Genomic DNA, 7,957 nt, shown 5'->3' with positions numbered 1-7,957 from the left:
CAAGCGGAAAGCAGGAGGAGAGCTCCAAAGGCACTTGAAGTGAGGAATAGATGCGTTTGGATTCAAGAGTAACGCTCTCGAGAGTAGCGCGGTAAGAGGAACGGGAGTAACGCAGCGCGACCTCTGGCGCGCATCGTTCTTCATTTTCCTGGCTAACCCAACATTTCACTTCCAAATAGGAATTCATGTTTCTGATCCGTTGTCCCATTAATTCTGGTGCAGACATAAGGCTTTTAAGATTATACAACACATTCTGGGCAAATTTAATTGTCATCTGAGAAGGCGTCTCCGATGCAGCACCGTTGGCGATACGTTTGCGTCTGGTTTCATCCCTGCCTTGTTTATGCGCGCTGAAAAGTTTCAGCCCTGGATCTTAGACACTTTGCGCTTATGAACATTTTCCAAGGTGCTTCGTTATTTGCCAAAAATTGCACTGCAGTGGCCAACTATGGTCATGTATTGTCTTACAACACTTGACGTTTAAATGTTATCGTGTCGTTCCCACCACGTCATGTTGACAATTCCGTCATCTGAGTTCGATACGGAAACTCTCAGTCTACTTCCATGAAGAGAATGTGTTACGGCACAGTGCGTTATTATGACCATGGCTAGGACAGAGACATGTCATCCATGAGCGCCTGCCTGCTTGATTGCGCTTGGATCCGTGCCGGGGCGGGGAAGCATTAGCGCCATCTGCACACTTGTTCTCATCAGCAGCGACATCGCGCGGACGTGCCCGCAACTAACGGGACGCCGTGCCAGTGGGCTGGAAGCACGCAGGATGAGAGTTGTGAGTTATGGCACGTGTTTGCGCACATGTTGGGTGTGTGCCATCGTTGATCGATTACTGAGGATGATTTTTGAAACCAGGTCAGCTTGACATTCACGCGGCCAGGCCACAGTGACGTCACAGCCGTACGGTCACACGGTTAGGTCATAATGCTTGAACTGGAGAGCCACGCGTTTACCACGGAGACCAGTAGGCTCTGATGATCTACCAGAGATAACTACGATAACAGATAACTATGATAACAGACAAGATATGACTGGCACGGCGAAAATATCATGCGATTTGTGTCCTCCGTCACGTTTAGACGTGTTTCCTCTTACTTTGTCCAGTGCGGACATGAGTGGAGAGTGGAGATCGCAGGTACGGCCTCAGGCGTGGCGACGGTCACACTAACGTTGATGAACATTGGCCTAAGATCGCGATTCCGACTTGCGAGACGTGCATTTCCGCACCTTTGCCACATCCACGTTCATAGGATTCTCCCCTCGTGTGTGTAGTCCACACGATCTACCCATTCAGGAGGATCCCCAATCCTTCAGATATGTAACCACCTGTGTCCGCCGCAGTGGCCGCTGAGGTCCACCTCAGCTGACCCGGCGCCGGTGCCGTCCGCAGGTCGCAGGCGGAGCTGGGCCGCGAGGGGCGCGGCGGGCTGCTGCTCTCCTGCAGGAGCTGCTGGAGTGGGTCATCAGGAAGGAGACGGAGCTCAATCAGCTGGAGCCGCTCCGCGCGGACGCAGCGGCGCTCCAGCAGCAGCAGGTCGGTAGCCGGGGCAGCGGCCAGTGGCCTCAGCCGGGGCCTGACCACTGCTGCGGCGAGACACCGACAGTTGCTCCGCTGCAGCCGGGGCAGCGGCCAGTGGCACCAGCCGGGGTCTGACCACTGCTGCGGCGGGACACCGACAGTTGCCCCGCTGCAGCCGGGGCAGCGGCCAGTGGCACCAGCCGGGGTCTGACCACTGCTGCGGCGGGACACCGACAGTTGCCCCGCTGCAGCCGGGGCAGCGGCCAGTGGCACCAGCCGGGGCCTGACCACTGCTGCGGCGAGACACCGACAGTTGCTCCGCTGCAGCCCGGGCAGCGGCCAACGCCGTCGCGCCACGACAGACGACGCGGCTCGGAATATTCGGCCGCTCTGTCAGCTGATTGTGTGCGGAATGTCTCGCCGCTGCGCCAGCTGATTTTACGCAGTGTTTAGCCGTTTGCGGCGAGTTCGTGTCTGTTCGGTCGTTGGGTTCGATTTAGCTGCTTTTGTAAACGAACAAGGGACTGGAGTTTGTTTGTGGTTCAAACGGGACGTCGAAATGGTTGAGTCAAGGTGCATCTTAAGAATGTTGTTCTTCGGTTACACTTTTGCCTGCTAGCATGCTGCAACTGTGAATCAGCGAACATAAATCAATAAATTCAGATGATGGGGTCATGCGATGCCATTTGGATATAGCAGAAATATCAGTACCACGACACATACAATCGACGCAAATTATCATCCAAGCTATCCACTTTCTGAATGCCGATAGAAATTGTTTGGGATGCGGGTGTAATTTCGCAAAATAGACTGTTTTGGGAGGACCGAGCGGAGGAAAACTGCAAAATCTAACCCAACTTGTGGCAGTAGCAAAAAAGATGCATATCTCTGGAGCTGGCCCACTTTTCTCTCCAAGCTGGGATGCTGCGTGTTTCTGGTAATGGCTGCGGATCACAGCGTTCGCTCTCGCGCAGGAGGATGCCCGCTCTCTGCTGAGCCAGCTGTCGGACCGCCAGGCGCTCATCAGTAGCAAGCTGAGCGCCGCCAGAGCGGTCAGCTCCGAGCCTGCCTTACACTGCGAGGCCAGCGATACTGAAGGTACGGCTCACATGTGACAGGGAGAGCTCTGAGCTCGCCCTCCACTGCGAGGCCAACGACAGTGAAGGTATGCCCCATTGTAGGCAGGGAGAGCTCTCAGCCCGCCCTCCACTGCGAGACTAGCGACACCGAAGGTGTGGCTCACATTGGGCACGGAGAGCTCCGAACCCTCCCCCCCCCCCCCCCCCCGCCCTTCACTGCAAGGCCAGCAACACCGATGGTATGGCTCACAGTGGGCAGGGATAGCGCTGAGCCAACCATCCACTGCGAGTCTAGCGACAGCGAAGGTATGGGTCGCTCTAGGCAGGGAGAGGTGTGTCCGTCCCTGGTGACAGCTGAGGCACCTGCCAGGGCGTGTCCACCAGGATTTGCCGCCCTGGGACAGATGAATGGCCAGGCGATTTCTGGAGACTGGCTTAAGCCCCGGGGGTACAACACGATTATCTGGGGCCCAAATCGTATGAACGGTTGTATGATCCCGGCTGCCGCCTGGAAGTGCACAGGATTCCAGTAGGTCACGCCCTACTTTTTGGCTACGCTCGTAGTCTGTAGTGGGGGCAGTCCGTGGAAGTTCGTAGTCCGTAGTAGTTCGTAGCTACAGTGGGGGCAGTGAAGATCCCTCCTGATCTAGTTGCAAGACAGCAACGTCCCAGCATAAAGTGCCTCCGGCCAGCGACGCCGAGGATACCTTTCTCTCTAAGCTCAGTACCATCGATGGTTTGTTTCCGTCGAACTGTGACTGAGATTGTGACTTATTTTAGCAGTCACCACGTAACGAAGCCAGCGTGCCCGTAACTCCCACGTCTATGCCTTATCCATGGACGTGGCGGGTGTCACGTGTCACGTGCGACACGTCACGTGTCACGTATCGCACACGTGCTGCGTCACGTGTCACGTGTCACATCACATGTCGCGTCACATCCCGCGTCTCGTCACGTCACGTGTCACGTGTCACGCGCTCCCAAGTGAGCGTGTTCTTCCGACAGGCGACTAGCCTATCATGTCCCTCTCTCGCCGCTGCGGCGCCGGTCTGGCGCGTCGGGCGATTGGCGCGCGCTGAGCTGACCTGTGACCACAGGCCGTGATGGGCGATTGGCGCGCGCTGAGCTAACTCGTGTCCACAGGCCGTGATGGGCGATTGGCGCGCGCTGAGCTGACCCGTGTCCACAAGCCGTGATGGGCGATTGGCGTACCCTGAGCTGACCCGTGTCCACAGGCTGTGGTGGGCGATTGGCGTGTCCTGAGCCGACCCGTATCCACAGGCCGCGATGAGCGATTGGCTTGCCCCGAGCCGCCCCGTGTCCACAGGCTGTGGTGGGCGATTGGCGCGCGCTGAGCTGACCCGTGTCCACAGGTCGAGGCGAGCGCGATGGCTACGGCCGGGAGCGTCGCTCCGAGCTGGACCAGAGTCTGGAGCAGGCGAGGGCTATCGGTCGGGAGGCGGCCAAGCTACAGGACAAGTGGCGAGAGCTCGGCCGACGCGCCGAACTCTTCCGACGACGCGCTGACTCGGCCCTGGCGGTGAGCTGCGGAACTAAACCATTCGCCAGCGCTGACGGGGAGACGAGGAGCGGGCGTGAATGGTGCGATACCGGGTCCAGCACTGGGACGTTGGTTCGAATCCCGCGCACTGCTCGAACATTTCACCGGTTCTGTCGTGGGATTGGACGTGAGAGGTTGCAGTGTTAGTGATCCTAACCGTCACATGTGCCGCTGGACCATCTAGCAGATTATCTCTGGTGGTCAGCTGTCGAAAAGAGCGAAAGGGCTGAAATGAGTGACTGTCCTTTTACCAGCTGTTGGCGTAGTAGTAATTCTTTGCAAAGGTCGGCGTTCAGTATACGTACCAGAAGATATTGGTTAAACAACTTATCAGATCATACATTGTATACATTGTGAAAACGTGACGTTTCATGGTAGCGCTTGTAACCATCAGCGTCACCATGAAACGTCCATTTTCTCCATACCTATCGCTGCTTGATAACCTGGCATTCACTTATTATGGAATGTCGGCATTTTACTATGAAAACTTACGAGTCGAAACAAATAGGATCTGGAGGTCTTCCTCGCGCATATCCGGTATAGCTATTTATTGAGCTGCGATTACGAACTAATGCGCATTTTACCCGGTGTGTAGTTCCCGAGCGAAGCGGAGCTGTATAGGGCAAGGTCATACCGCGCAGGCTCAGATGGTCTTTCGTAACTGGGCGTATTGACACACAATCTGGACACATTGGACGCTGCAGCAATGGCATCCGCCGCCGCCGTGGCTGCTACTCACTGCACTGAGCAGCAGGTGCAGGGCTCTCCGGTAATGACGTTGCCAGTCCGGGGTTGCTGAGTTAGGTCATGTCGCACGCAGGGCAGCGTCAGGGCATACCACACGCACGGCCCGAGCGCAGCTCTGCATGATCCAAGTCCGTACTATAAGGGATGAGCCCAGTGATCCACGCTGAGTTCTGTCCGATGTGTGCCGAGCAAAATAAGTTGAACGTTTGAGTTGCTGATCATGAAAGGTTTTAAGGGTGAGAGCCACAGCACGGCAGTTTTTGGATGTTGTGCATTTCAGCGAAACGATTCAGTGAACGAAACGAAGTGATGAACTAATCCAGGAAAGTCCATGCCGTGCAAAATGTTGCTGAAGCTACTCCTCGTCACACTAGAGCCTGTGAAGTGGCCCCAGGGCCGCCTAGGAGGGTATCAGAGCGGTAGCGATGTTGCTCTCTGGGTGGTGTTGACAGGATCCTCGATCTCGTCCTCAAGGGACATCTTCTGTGGAGTCATGATTTGACGAATGCAGATCACGTTTGACTACCATTGCTTTTTATCACGCGTTACCATTGAGTGGTTATTGAATACTACCGCTGTCTTGGTGTGCGAGAAATACTTTCGTCACCGCTGAGTGAAACGTGAGTTAACTTTTACTGGGGCACTTTGTGAAAACGGTAGCTTCACACAGACACAGTCTGTTTGCTTTCCTGGCGCGGGCGCTGCCACCGGCCGTAGGCTGTGCCAGTAAAGGGGAAAAGCGCACGACTCAGGCGACTCGAACCCACCCCGCCGCAGGTCTGTGAATCAGAATGCAGGCGTTCTAACCAGCCGATCTATCAGAACAGATTGAACTGCTCTGCTGGGCAGGACGATTTAAAGTACAGTTCGGTGCTGTATCTTCCGCCAGTTTGTACCACAAAAAGGGTGTCAAGGATTGGAATGTAACATTTTGTGCGGTTCTGTTCCAGAGCAAAAGAAATGTTGGGATGGTGTTGATCACCTTTTGCTAATATATCTGGCCATGTGCACAGCTTCGAAACCTACAGTTTCCTCTGTATGACCAATGCCTCTTTGATGACATGGCTTTATCCAACCCTCTGGTACGCGCAAGATTTATTAATTTCAGCATGCAAACTCCCAACTCATCATCCCCGAAGCATAAAGATTCACAACCCTTCTTGCTTATATCAACTTCCGGCACATGTCAAAGCGTTGGTCGCGACATTTTTTTAAGACGGCCGCTGCGGAGACGCATCCGGTCGCCAGTATCAACCCAAATTGTCTTCATAATTATTGACATGTTTCGTGAGAAGGTCGTGTAAAATAAGTTTTATGTTTAGATATGTAATGCTCAAACATATAATGCTTTGACACATGATATTTAGTTACATCGTGGCAGTGCACTCAAAATGTCCTATATGCTCTTGTCCGTACGTGCCGGACCACGCCATTTCCCACCGTACTGTCTTTTGCGCCTGGAGCCACCTTCGATCAACGATGGACGACACCTATGTTCGTTGATCACAATGGCTCGAGTTTCTCAGATGTTTTTTTTCTGTAAATCATACTCCATTTAAAACATTTAAAAATTATACCTTCACATCGCTCTGAAATGTAGTCACACCTTCGCAGCCATATCAAAGTCATCATCCGTGATCATTTAAGAGTTATTCTATTCCGTTATCGGAGACGTAAACCAAAGTGGCCGAAATCCGGGAACAAATCAGGTTCTGGGATAGGTTAGATTAACCTTATCGGTTCATTTCCCCGCAGCCGATTTTTCAAAACAAACGCTCCTGTAATAAACACACGTTTTTGACAAGCGGTACAATTGTGCTATAATTTAAATTGGACGGCAACCACGGTCCATGAACACAGTGAGCCAAGAGCGTGCCAAGACCCGTGAAAGGGCTGGAGAAGCTCGATACTGATGTGATGTCGCTATGTCGCTCGCAGCAAATCCCGCCGGCCTTTGCTCAGCCTATGGGGCAGATTTGCCCGCGCTGCATCACGCAAAGTGGTCCGATCTCGACCAAAATGTCACGCAAACCTTCCTCTCACCACGCTGATTGGAACATATGCGATTTTTGGGTTTTGCCACTGACGGTACTCGAGTTGTAGGGGCCGCTTCAGAATTTGTGGAAGTTGTTTTAAAAGTCCAGGCCAACATGCAACAGATAAGTATATCTTAGCATCCAAGCCGTGCACACTTACGAAGCCGTTTCACTCTCATCCTGCGGGCCGCACCAGCCTCTCCTTTTCTGGTGCCTCCGAAAACGCGCCACAATACCGTTCCAGCTCCCCGGCACTGATAGACTATTTTTCACTTTTGCTCGCTTGAGTTTTGGGAGAATGGAAAAGTCGCCGGGGCCAGGTCAGGCGAATAGAGCGGGTGTTGGGTAGTGGGGATTTCACATCCTCTCAAAAGCGTCGCCGTCTCACACGACGGCGACGTGAGGTCGTGCGTTGTCGTGATGGTGCTGAAATCTGTGGCCTCTCTCGGATAGTGTTTTTTTGGCATGGCTCCAATAATCTTCTTCGGTGCGAGGAGTACTATGTGGAGTTAATCGTCTTATCCCGGGAAGGACGTCGGTGCTGATTGTGCTGTCTGTGTCGCAGAACACCGTACACATGGCCATCCCACCCGCGCGTCAGCGCAATATGATTGTAGCAGGGCGCGACCAAACCCCCCAATCGCTACAACCCCCGCCCATGTGTCTGAGCTTGGGCTGGGGTGTGGTCCTCTCGTCGGATTTATTTTACTCCTTGCTCTTGTTTTCGGCCAGCGGGCCGCAGAAATGCGCCCGCGTCTCATCAGAAGTGACTGTTAAGTCCGGAACCTGTTTGTAGCCAGCTTCGTACTGCTCAAGCACTCCTGCGCAGCCTCTGCGCGTGCATTCTTCTGCTCTTGTCGGAAGCAGTGCAGCACCCATTCACAGCACACATGCGAGTACCCGAGTAGCTTCACGGCCCGGCAGATTGTGACTGTGCCGGCGCTGACGAGGTTGCTAATGTTTTGTAGGCTACTCCACCGCTCCTCCGAATCATCTGCCC

At 54.0% G+C, this 7,957-nt stretch overlaps 1 long non-coding RNA gene across 1 annotated transcript; it reads left to right on the top strand.

Moving 5' to 3' along the window:
• The first annotated feature begins 1,464 nt into the window (after window positions 1-1,464).
• On the top strand, window positions 1,465-4,152 carry LOC119097748 (uncharacterized). The gene is made up of 3 exons (XR_005094183.1): window positions 1,465-1,549; window positions 2,509-2,632; window positions 3,987-4,152. It is a non-coding gene; the product is annotated as an uncharacterized LOC119097748 (long non-coding RNA).
• Window positions 4,153-7,957: the final 3,805 nt, after the last annotated feature.

This window comes from Pollicipes pollicipes, unplaced genomic scaffold (assembly GCF_011947565.3).
Source record: "Pollicipes pollicipes isolate AB1234 unplaced genomic scaffold, Ppol_2.1 Scaffold_4323;HRSCAF=5089_pilon_pilon_pilon, whole genome shotgun sequence".
In the NCBI taxonomy this organism is placed as follows: Eukaryota; Metazoa; Arthropoda; class Thecostraca; order Pollicipedomorpha; family Pollicipedidae; genus Pollicipes; species Pollicipes pollicipes.
This window is presented reverse-complemented; position numbering and strand designations above follow the sequence as displayed.